Source organism: Morus notabilis, unplaced genomic scaffold, assembly GCF_000414095.1.
Source record: "Morus notabilis unplaced genomic scaffold, ASM41409v2 Scaffold413, whole genome shotgun sequence".
Classification (NCBI taxonomy): Eukaryota; Viridiplantae; Streptophyta; class Magnoliopsida; order Rosales; family Moraceae; genus Morus; species Morus notabilis.
The window spans coordinates 254,758-267,245 of NW_010363912.1; the positions used below are offsets into that span (position 1 = coordinate 254,758).

The window sequence follows — 12,488 nt, forward strand, 5'->3', positions numbered from 1 at the left end:
GCGGAATGCATGTAATTTTACGATATTATCCCTACTTTCAAATCTTTTTTTTTTTTACCTCTCTTTTTCTTTTCTCGGAGTTCATTTGAACTTCTTCCTATGAATTTGTGTTTTTTCCGCTCCATGGTACCATTAATAACATAAATATAAATAGAAACCGGTACCTTGTGTATTTTTTTGTAAATACTATAGAATAGAGGTGTTTTACATTTTTAAGGGATAAAATCAATTCGACATGCTATATTATAGAAAAACATATTATTAATACTATAGATTTAATAATATTAAAACGGTGCATTAATATTTTAAAAAACACGTTTTTTTACCTTGAATGCTCAAAAGACATAAAATAACATATTTACCCTTTTATTTAATTTGCTAAAAGTTAAAACTTTACAAAATGTATTAAAAATGTTAACAACCCATAAATAAAAGATAAAGAAAATAATTAAATTCATGAATAGTTTCTGAACTTTTTTCTCTTTCTAGATTTGGTTCATGTAATCAATTATGTTTTATAAACATACCCTAAACTCAAAAATAGTTATATAAATGGTTCATCTGTTAAATTTTGAATGGAAATTGTTAATTTTGTCTAATAAAATGTCACTAAACTATTTTAAGAAAAAAAGCTTTTTGTGAAATGTTTTTCAACTGAAGCTATAATTTATGAAGATCACACACAAACGATGTTTATATAAGGACACATTTAAAAAAAATTAACTTAGTAGGATAATTAGAAAAAAAATAATATTCTAAATAACCGTAAAAAAGTATTTAAAGGGGACATATTTAAAAATCTATAAAAATAAAATGTTAAAAAATGTGATAAAAAATATAAGGGTGGAAAGAAAAGAAAAGAAAAAAAACTTAAAAAACTAAAAAGGAAACAAAAAAAGACTTAGGCAACAAAACAGAGAGCAACGAAACGCCCCTCCAAGAGAAACGAATTCTCTCTTTTAACGAGAGAATGATGTAGGAATTAAGTACACGTTTGGTTCATGAATTTAGAATAATGATTTAGAACTATTTTCGATTTACGTGTGTTTTTTGTGAAAAAAATACTGTAACGAACCACGAATCATGATTCAAATTATAATACGAATACACCAACTAAACGCACCCATAAATTAAGCTTAAGATATAGAGGGTAAAAGCAGGTTTGGGTTTGGGCCTTACTTAGGTTGGGCTAATGCATGTGCTCTTGGGCTTTAAAGCGCATTAACCATAAATTTTAGACTTATATATTGACATATATCAGGTGACATAAATTATTATAAAAAATATTACATGTCATTACACCATATTTTAAATACTAAATGTTGTGTGGGAAAATATGGGTGACATGTGGAACGGTGACAGCGTGACACGTGGCTTTGTTTTCCCTCAAAAGGTGATAACCTTCGACGCTTGAAGCTCGCTTCCCTTCTACGCTGCAAAGAAAGGCCCAACTCAAGGCATCGACCCGACATACCGTCGACCAGTCGTACCATCGACCAGTCGTACCGTCGATCTTATGAAAATGAATTCCTGAAAAAGATCGAGTGCCAAGAAGGACATGAGCTCTACGCAGCGTAGACGAGGGGAATACTCTTCAAAAAGGAGCCTGACACCATAAGTTGCGTCTAAGGATGGAAGACGTCTGTAGGGCAGGCATTAATTACAATCCCCTAAACCGCCCTACAGTGGGCAGTGGAGGATTACAGGAATCCTTAGAGCCATAATGGAAGACCAATTGGCTAAGTGAACAGTTCCAAAGGGTGATTAGCGGGCTACGATCTAGGCCTAAAAAGATAGGTCACTTGAGTACTTCTACCTACAAAGGAAAACCACCCCCGAAGGAAGCTTGGGCTATAAAAGGGGCAAAGCCCCATACAGGAAGGGGAAGGATTTACTCGAGTATTGAATAAAAGAGAATATACGTGTATGTAAATTGTAAAAATCCCAAGAGAAATACAATACACAAGTGGATGTAGCTCTTCATTAACAGAGTGAACCACTATAAATTTCGCGTGTCTTCTCATTCAAGCATTATTCTCATGCTTCCAGAAATACAACAAACACTTCATAGCATAATCTCAAATATACAGTTAATTTCCAGCCGGTAACCCAACGGGATACTAGTGGGTAACCCGGTGTATTTCTGTTGACGAAATTCAGCCGTCAACACTAAATATATATCCTAATAATATCGGTCGGTATATGGGCATAATACCAATATCTAGTTGAGAAACATGTCGATATCCAACCATAATATTAATATTTGACCGAGATATATGGCGGTATCTTACGGACAACCGCCAATATTGACAGCACTAAAGCTCTCTGATTAATGCGTTGATAATGGTATCTGGCCATGATAAGAGTCGTTATACGCCCTAATACCAACTAATAACCACCAGTACCGGCGACACAACGGCAGTCTCGTCGCCAGAAACTTCAAAAATACAAACAAAAAAAAATCATAGAAAATCACAAACAATCGTTGGCAAAAAAAAAAAAAAAAAAAAGAAAAAAAAAATTTGTGCAACAAAGATCTTACGGACAACCGCCAATATTGACAGCACTAAAGCTCTCTGATTAATGCGTTGATAATGGTATCTGGCCATGATAAGAGTCGTTATACGCCCTAATACCAACTAATAACCACCAGTACCGGCGACACAACGGCAGTCTCGTCGCCAGAAACTTCAAAAATACAAACAAAAAAAAATCATAGAAAATCACAAACAATCGTTGGCAAAAAAAAAAAAAAAAAACAAGAAAAAAAAAATTTGTGCAACAAAGATCTCCTCCCATGGCCGAGGAAAAGCGATGATCCACCGACGACTTTGTGGAGGAGATCATTGCAGCTTCCGAAGGAGATCACATAGCCTCATTGCCATAAACTCGCGGGTGGAGATAGCTGCAGATCCTCGGCGTGTCGTCGACGCCTCATTGACGGCTTTGTACGAAAGGGGCAGTGGGACAATTTCCTTGTTCACGAATCTGCTATGCGTGAGATCTTACTCGCGACGGCGTCGATCGTCTAGAGGTGAGGCTGGTGCGGAGGCCGATGGAGCGGTGAGGAGAACTGAAACGGAAGATCTTACGTCGTCTATCTCGCATCGCCGCTATGAGCTCTCTGTGGCAGTGTGTTGCATGGGCGGGGGAGCAACGTCGGCCAAAGCAGTGCCGACGGTAGAGCAAAGAGAGCAGCGAGAAGAAAATATGAGGAGGAGAGAGAGAGAAAAAAGGAAGAGAAAACCTAGAGCTAAGGTTAGAATTATCCTTACAATATTTTTTTATCAACAGATTTTTGTAGATTTTGTAATAGATTTTGACCTGCTGGTAATTGTCGATCCCCTTCAGTTTATTGTGGTATAATGCGTAAATATCTATGTGCTCTTAGACCAACGCCTAGCGTCCATTGTCGTCTTTATTCGGGCTATTCTGGCTTGTCTTTAGTGCAGATTGGGTTAGGCCGGGTAGCTCTATCGTCTTGCATCACTTGAGCTACTACAGGACTAGACTCGTTATTAAAGAAAGAGTTTTACATATAATTTTGTGTAATAAAATGACTCAAAATACAAGATATTAAACATACATTTTACAAAAGTCAATATATTCATTTCTAAAGCATCTTTTACATATACTAGTAGATTTACTTGCTAGGTATGCGGGGAATAATTTTGTAAATTTAATCTTGTGTTAAAATGTGTGATCTTCTTAGAAGCTAAATCCATTAATTAGTGTAAAAGAAAAAAAATGCATTTAAAAAAACATAGCAAAAGAATTAAAATTATTCGGGAGTTTTTGACCTAAAAAATTAAGTAAGATATATTTAAAGGGAATTATTTTAATTAAAAAAAGAGAGGAAAAAGATTAGAAATAAGAAAAAGTTAAAGAATAAGAAATCTACATATATAGAAGGCGTAATGAGCCTTGATGAGCCTTTGACCCTTAGTTATTTTCATTACATTTTTGTCATTCATTGATATTTTTTAACTTCATTAAAATTATTTTTTTCTTCTTGAATTTATCAGTTCATTTTTTTTAATAAATTTATCCCTACTCTAATATCTATATATGTTAGATTAGGGACTTGTTTTTGTCGCGAGTTCACATTGATAATTTGAGTTAAAAATTGACTTTATATGAGAAAAAACAACAAAAATGTTAAATTTAAATTTTTGCGAGAGAACAACAAAAATTTTAAGTTGTAATTCAAATTGTGAAAACACGGTTTCTATTTCTCGTAAAATGACAAGCTTTCTCAACATGATTAAAAGTCGCTTTCCTTTTCTCACTTTTATTTTCTCTTCCCTCTTTTTGCTATTTATTTGTAATGTGATTTAAAGACTAATTTGTAGTTGATATGCTAGGAGAAGTATTTTAAATTGCTAATGATAATTACTATGTTCATGATATATAAATTAACTATTAATACACGTGTATGATAATTGGTATCCTAATTTACTTACGTACACCATTATTTATTCAACTAATTAATTAGTAAGTATATCACTTACATAGCAAGTATTTATATATTATATTCATTACTAGTACATTAATTGGGAAGTTTATTAATTATTTAATATATTATTTAAAATATTAGGAGATCTTTTAAGAAATATATAACTAAACGGAGTTCAATTTTTTTTAATATTGGAAACAATCTCTCAATAAAACTACCAAACACATTTTCAGAACCGATTTATATACAAATTTTAAAACATTTTTCATTTTCATTTTCATACACAAAATAAAATCATTTTAGAACAGATTTCTAACACGCTCATTTTCTTTATTTACTTTTTTTGTTGTTGTTGCTTGAGAATTTAATAAACTGAGTAGACTAAGGACGATAAAAGATTGATACCTAGAAAGAAAAACAAGACATTGTCTATTGGTATTGTCCAGTTTCAAACATCCCAGTTATAGTTTCATGAATATATTGTTCTCTATTTTGAAACTTTCTCCTTTTTCCTCAACATATACCACTCTGGGTTGGCTTTATAGGCAACCAGAACATCCATAAACCTATGAACCTATAAGATTATTCGAAGTTATATCTTTCCTTATGGCAACTGCATATACACGTTCCGATTTTGAGTTCTTGGATGAGATGCAATATTTTTCGTAGGCGATATGAGGTCTGAAAGGAAAGTACAGAGAATGCTTTTCTTTCTCTAATTTGGCCTTGACTTTTCACATTTCTCATATAAAAAATTTTTACTTTTTAACTTTTAAAATGAAAACGCCAACTAGACTTGTTATTACTAACTAAAAAAAAAAAAAACCCAAAAAACTAGACTTGTTTTATGCACACGTGGGATGGTGAGCAAGTCGTGGTCGGAACACATATATTTAAGACTATAGTTCGCTGATTTGAGTTTTTAATTCGAGTTGAGATATAATTTTATGTGAGAGCTTTTTATTGTAGTAAAAAAGTTAGATGTGACTGTTTATGAGAATTTTTTACTATAACAAAACTCGAATCGGTGATATAAATGAGGTTTTAGTATATGAGTTCTGTTACAGTGCAAACTTATAATTTTAATTCTGTTATATTATTTTTTCCTTATAAAAAATTTAAATTTTAAAAGTCATAATCAATAACTCTGTTTTGAACCCATATATTAAATAGGTCCTTAGCATTTTTGTAAGAAATATAATACTTTGTACATGAGCATTGTTATAGCCCATAAGACATCAATGGTGCTAAGCATCATCTACTAGTAGAAGGTGAATCCTGCAGTGTGAGGCATATAAAAAGAGTCCACCTTTTATTAGTGATGATGTTTAAGACTAATGATGCTCTGAGCATTTTTCTTTGTAGATAAATAGGGGCTATTAAAAGTACTATTAAAAAAAATGTAGGGTATAGTAATAGATGGAAATAAAAAATGATAGGAAGACAATAATAAATGACTAAAAATGATAGAGTAGAACGGCAAATGGTAGTGACATCATTCTCATCTATTATTCATAAAACGTTTAGTTCATGGATTAAAATCACGTGATTAGAATTATTTTTGATTTACGTGTATTTTTTATAAGAGAAAATACTGTAGCGAATTACGAATCATGATTCGAATCAGGGAACGAATCTAAGTACCAAACATATAATCAGAGTTGGGGCATTTATTTCCGGCAAAGAAAAACTGGATTCAGGTGAAAAGTCCGACCAGGAAAAAAAAAGGGTTCAAGTGAAAAATCCGACAAAAAAATTCAATTACTTTGTACTTTATTATTCTGCTTGTTGTTTGCGTCTCTTTAATACTCGAAGTGGTAAGTGACTACAACCAAGACTTACTTTTTTTTTTTATCTCTGTATTATGCATATTGTTTCCATATAAATGCAGCTGCACCTAATTTTTTTTAGTTATTTCTTTTTTCAAGGAGATTTTTTGGTTTTTTTTTTTTTTTCAATTAGTCAAAATGCGTCCTCCGCATTTCTTACTTATTTAAAGCAATGATTATACAAATTGTTAGAAAAAAAAAAGAAAGAAAAAGAAATGTTAAATAGATAAAGACAAATGTGAGAAAATATCCAAAATAAAAGACAGAAAAGAAAAGACAAAAAAAGATTTCAAAAAATGTGAGAAATGTTACGAACACTATATCAATGTGCAAAGCGTCTTGCAACTAAACTCGAAATTTTTGAGGATCTAAAAGAAATGTTTATATAGGGATGCATCTAAGAATTAAAAGATGTAGTAAAAAAAATAAGGCAGGAAAAAGAAAGGAGAAAAAAAAAAAAGCAAACACTGAAGAAGAAAAAAACCTACAAAAAGGGCTAATAAAAAAAAAGTTGGGGAAGAACGAAACATTTCTCACAAATAGTTCTTGAGATTTATCTGATCTCATTTTAATCCTTAATTTTTAAAATGTTACACAGTTAATCTTTGAGATTTTACCTAATTAATCCCTGAGATTTTACCTTATTTCAATTTTAAAAAATGATATGAAGACAATAAGAAATGACTAAAAATGACAGAGTAGAACGGCAAACGGTAATGACATCATTCTCATATATTATTCAGAGTCGGGGCATTTATTTCCGGCAAAGAAAAACTGAATTCAGGTGAAAAGTCTAACCAGGAAAAAAAGTGGGGTTCAGGTGAAAAATCCGGCAAAAACAAATTCAGTTACATTGTACTTTATTATTCTGCTTGTTGTCTGCGTCTCTTTAATATTCAAAGTGGCAAGTGACTACAACCAAGACTTCTTTTTATTTTATTTTATTTTTTATCTCTGTATTATGCATATTGTTTCTATATAAATGCAGTTGCACCTAATTTTCTTTTAGTGTTTCTGAGATTTTTTGGTTATTTTTTCTTTTTTTAAAAAAAAAAACTAGTCAAAACACGTACTCCGTATTCCTGACTTATTTAAAACAATGATTATACAACTTGTTGAAAAAAAATAGAAAGAAAAAGAAATAAAGACAACTGCAGAAAAATATCTAAAGTAAAAGACAGAAAAAATGATTTAAAAAATGTGAGAAATGTTACGCACACTATATCAATGTGCAAAGCATCTCGCAACTAAACTTGAAATTTTTTAGGATCTAAAAGAAATGTTTATATAGGAATGCATCTGAGAATAAATTATTTTAGTAAGGTAATTAAGAAAAAAAATATTATTTTAGATAAGCCTAAGCAAAGTATTTAAATGAGTATTATTTAAAAACATATAGAAAAAAAATTAAAAGATGTAATAAAAAAGATAAGGCAGGAAAAAGAAAGGAGAAAAAAAGAAGAAGAAGAAAACACTCAAGAAGAAAAAAACCTACAAAAAATGCTAATAAAAAAAAAGGTTGGGGAGGGGGTGTGGCAACGAAACGTTTCTCACGGACAGTTTATGAGGTTTATCATCAATCTCATTAATTGACTTTTAAAATGTCACACAGTTGATTATTGAGATTTTATCTTATTTCAATTTTAGTCTATCTATTGACTTGGTGTTAAATATTTAACATAAATTGTCTAAATTAAGGATCAAAATTGAAAACAACTAAAATTTAAGGATTATATGTGAAAATTTACTTTCGTTTTTTGTATTACTTTAGTTCCTAAACTTCACATGTTTCCAATTTTGATTTTAAGTTGTCACAGATTCCGTTAATATTTAATACCAGCTAACATAATAAGGTCTTAAACTGAAACAAAATAAAACTTTAATGGCTAATTCTAGGATGTTTTAAAAGTATGAGACCAAATTAAATGTGATTGAGGATACCATTTATGAGATTAATCAGTTACATTATTTAGACATTGTCGCATTAATAAATATTGAGCTTTCTTGGGGTATAGGACGTGTCTCTTTATACTGCACTACTTGGCAACGTCAGTTTTTTTGTTGCATTGTAATTACTATCGCTGTTATGATCCCTTTCCTTCAACACCTATCAATCTTTTATCACTTCTTCTTCTGGCGACGCTGATCCGAGATTCTCCGGCGCCGGTGAGATTTCCACTTACTTGAACCTTTTGTAAATATCACTCCTATAGAACTTCCTAGTTCGAAGCACCAAAACCAACGACACAAACGCACCAAACAAAGTCACGCCTGTGAGTATAATAAACGACAACTTATAACACTCGCCGCCTTTACAACTCCAGCTCCTCCCCGGGTTTCCTCTCTAGCCTTAAAGCTCTCAGTTGCTTCATAGCTTCTAATTTGTCGTAGAAATATCTGGTGATCTTCACGTTAAGCAAGTACAAGCCACTAGCGCTTGCCATTGCACCAATGTTGTAGAGTGTTGAGTAGTGCTTGAACCCGAAGATTTCCGAGACGACCGATAAGAGCAGCGGCCACTGCACGCCGAAGCAGAATCCGATGAGGATCGAAGGTATCCGATGCTAGAGAATAAAAGGGTGCGAGTGAACATGAGAGGACGGGGAAATTTATACTTTGTGATGAGAATTTCGGATAGTATTCCGGCGAAGATTTAGTTGAGGAAAATCAACACTTGCGAGGGAAATAAAAGTTGTTATGATTTCTTTGGAGTAGCCTAATGAAGTTCCGATTTGCCCTAAATTGTCCATCATTGATAGAGTCCCTCCTAATCCGCACATAGTTGTGAGGAAAAGAGTTATCATTTCGGGACTAAAAACTGCTTGTAGAATTGTGTAGTCTTCTTCTATCTCCGGTAGACTAAACACATTTTTCCAACAAGAAACATTCATGCCATCATAAAACGTCCGCTTCGTCCCTGTCACCGCCGCCATCGCGATCACCGGAATACTCATTGCATTACTGCCAATTGATTTATCTTCGTCTTTCCAACAAGAAACTGTTTTGCCATGATCATCAAATGTCTACTCGTTGTATTACCATTAATTATTTTCTCTTCCTCTTTCCATAAACGGTATTCTTCTAAACCAAGGAAGAAAGAGCAAAAAAAGTACAACAAAAGGACTTCCTCCATACTCTCTCCTATTGAAACTCACGTTGTTCTCTACAACAATCATCAACAACAAAATCCCAGCAAGGACTAGCGAGATATAAAAGAATTTATTTAACAATATGCGGTCATTATTCTTCTGTTGATGAGCAACGGGCTTCATTATCCGAATGACTCGTAGAAAACACAAAGCCGTGGCGGTCGGGAGCCAAGCGACAAAGAGAGTAAAAGACTTTGTGTCGTTTCCATAGAAAGCGTGGTATAACTGAGCGATCACCGTAGCGTTTATGCCTGTGTAACCGTTGGGAAGGCCGAGCATTATACCGCCGTTTTGCCGGAAGTTTTTCACGCAAGTGACGAGAGCTCCGGTGTTGATGAAAGTGTGGGAGTTGGCTCTGATGGTGAGGTAGAGACACATGTGCCAAACTTTTGGTGTGGGGATTCTTTTGGTGACGGCGAGCCAAACCATGAAGTAGCCGGTGAAGTTCATGGTGGCGCTGATGGCGAGGACGGCCCACAGCGGGGTGATCTCGTTGAGGAGGACCGAGAGGTTTTATAGAAATTAAAGGATATTAGTTTAATTTACTCTAACAAAACTACTTTGTTAAGAAATAATTGTCATCATCTTATTAAGTAGATTATGTCAATATCTTCAAACAAATGTAAAATTTTAATATGTTCCCTCACGCACAACGTGAACCATATTAAATTACTGTGAATAAGTCGATATTAAAAGACCCAACATTATAAAATTATGAAAGCTCTGATACCATTTTACATAAATCAAATGATATTAGGCTTAACTCTCTTTAATAAAACTGGTTTGCTAAGAGAAAATTATTCTCACCTTATTAAGTAGATCATGTCAATATCTCCGTCAGACATTACAAAAAACTTACTTTCTGGGACTAACCAATTTGCGACCAAAAAAAAAGAAGTCTGCAGAAAGTGTCTTTTTGAGACCAAATTTTGGTCGCCAAAAATTAGTGCCCAAGGTGAAAAATCAGCGACCAAATTTGGTTGCAAAAAAATAGGAAACGGCGACAAAAAAAAAAAAAAAAAAAAATCAGTCGCAAATAATGAAGCGCGAGAAAGAAATGTGATTAGGTGGACATAAAATTATAGAACAACCCTATTTATTTCGATAAAGATTTATTCTCATTAGATACAAAAATAATTAAGGGATTGTTCTTTTACATTTTTGAGTTGAGTATTTTTGAGTAAAAATTTTGAGTTGAGTTTGAATTATAACTTGGGTTGAAGTTGTAATTTGAGTTGAAATTGTAATTTGAGTTGAAATTGTAACTTGAGTTTGTGTTTGGTTGTGTACATTTGAGTTATGGTTTGAGATAAGAATTTTTTTGAGTTTGTGTTTGAATGAGTCAAAACTTGAATTTATATTTAGATAGTATTTCAATAAAAGCTCAATACTGATGAAAAGTTTTAATAGGGTATATGGGTGGAATTTTATTCGTCTTTTCGTTGTCAACATATAAAAAAATCATCTCAATCAGAATTAAAACGAAAATGTTATATCATTTTTAAGAATATAAAAAATACTATTCATTAATTTGAGTTTGAGTTTATGAACTCGAGTTGAAGGGAAAACTTGAACTCGAGTTTTAGTCCCAAACTCGAGTTCAAACTTAAAAAAACATGAACTTAAATAAAATTATAACTTGAGCTATTTTTTTTTTAGTATTTGACTCAAGAAAAGAACTGCCGAACAGCCCTTAAAAATATTTCCTATGCTGCTTTTTTTACCATTTCTTTGTGTGTATATATATATAAACTTTTCCATTGCTGCTTAATATTCGAGCATTGCTGTTTTGACATTTCTCCAATGACGAAATTAATATATCGCCGGGAAAACCTTTCCATTATAACCTTATATAGAACCCTGTTTTCCTCCTCGGACAAGTCGATCTGATCCATATCCTTTTCTTCTTCAAGGATCTTTTAGCGGTCCTCTTTTTATGACAAAACAAATTAATTATCAGTAACGATCGACCAGAAGCTTTCTCCAAATCAGATGTTTTGAATATTGACCGATTTGTGAAGATGTACAATATATATGGTGACGAGGAAATAATATAATTTAAAAAGTAAACGGCCTTTGTTTCTCTTGTTGTTATTGTTATGATCAGTTTAGAGGAAAATAATTTTGTAGATACATGAGTACACCTTTTAATTTTGATTTGAAGTCTTTTTCAGCTGATATATATATATATATATATATCTCTTATTGTTGTTGTTTTTCTAATACGTAATTTTTTTAATCTTTTTTATCTGTTTTTATTACTTGTTTTCAAGTCAGTTTTTAGGATGTTGTTTCACAATTTAAGTTAAAAATTTTATCATTCGAGTTTAGAATTTGAGTTTTGCTACGGTAAAAAATTTTCAGAAACAGTCACATTTAATTTTTTTATTACAGTAAAAAATTTTCACATAAAATCACATCTCAACTTGAATTATCGAAATGAACGAAAATTTATAAGAGAAAAATATTATAATAAAAAATAAATTTTAATTTTTTACAAAAAAAATACTTGAATTATAGGTTGAGTTGTGAAATAAGACACGTATCATTTGAGGTGATCACAAGTAAAAAGTGCATCTCAGATTCATGTTCTCCAGCCATTCAGTTTTTACAGAGCCAAAAGCACTCATTATGTCCAGCATTAATCCAACAGGTAGTGCGCGAGAGGGCCCAAAAATATTTTGTCCTTATATTTGTCTCTTAGCATCTCTAAGCGGCTTTCTAAATTTTAGCTACGAAAGTTATTTTAATTAATAATTTTTTATTGAGTCATTTTAATTATATTTTTTATTTTAATTAAATATAAATTAGTTTAATATTTATTAAATTTAAAATATATATAATTTTATTGAATTTATAAAAGAATTTTTATATTTATTTTAATTGAAAGAATAAAATAATACAAAAACATAAAATGATTAGTCACTCTATTTTAGTTATATTTAATTAGTGTGGAAGAAAATTTTTAAAATAGTTAACAATTTAGCTGATAGTTAAATTAGTAAAGAAAAGCTTAAAAAAAATTAAATTATTTTAATGCTCTGAATCAACTCT

General features: G+C 31.8%; 1 pseudogene; it reads right to left on the bottom strand.

Moving 5' to 3' along the window:
• Positions 1-8,464: 8,464 nt before the first annotated feature.
• LOC21400044 lies at positions 8,465-9,947 on the bottom strand (annotated as a pseudogene).
• Positions 9,948-12,488: the final 2,541 nt, after the last annotated feature.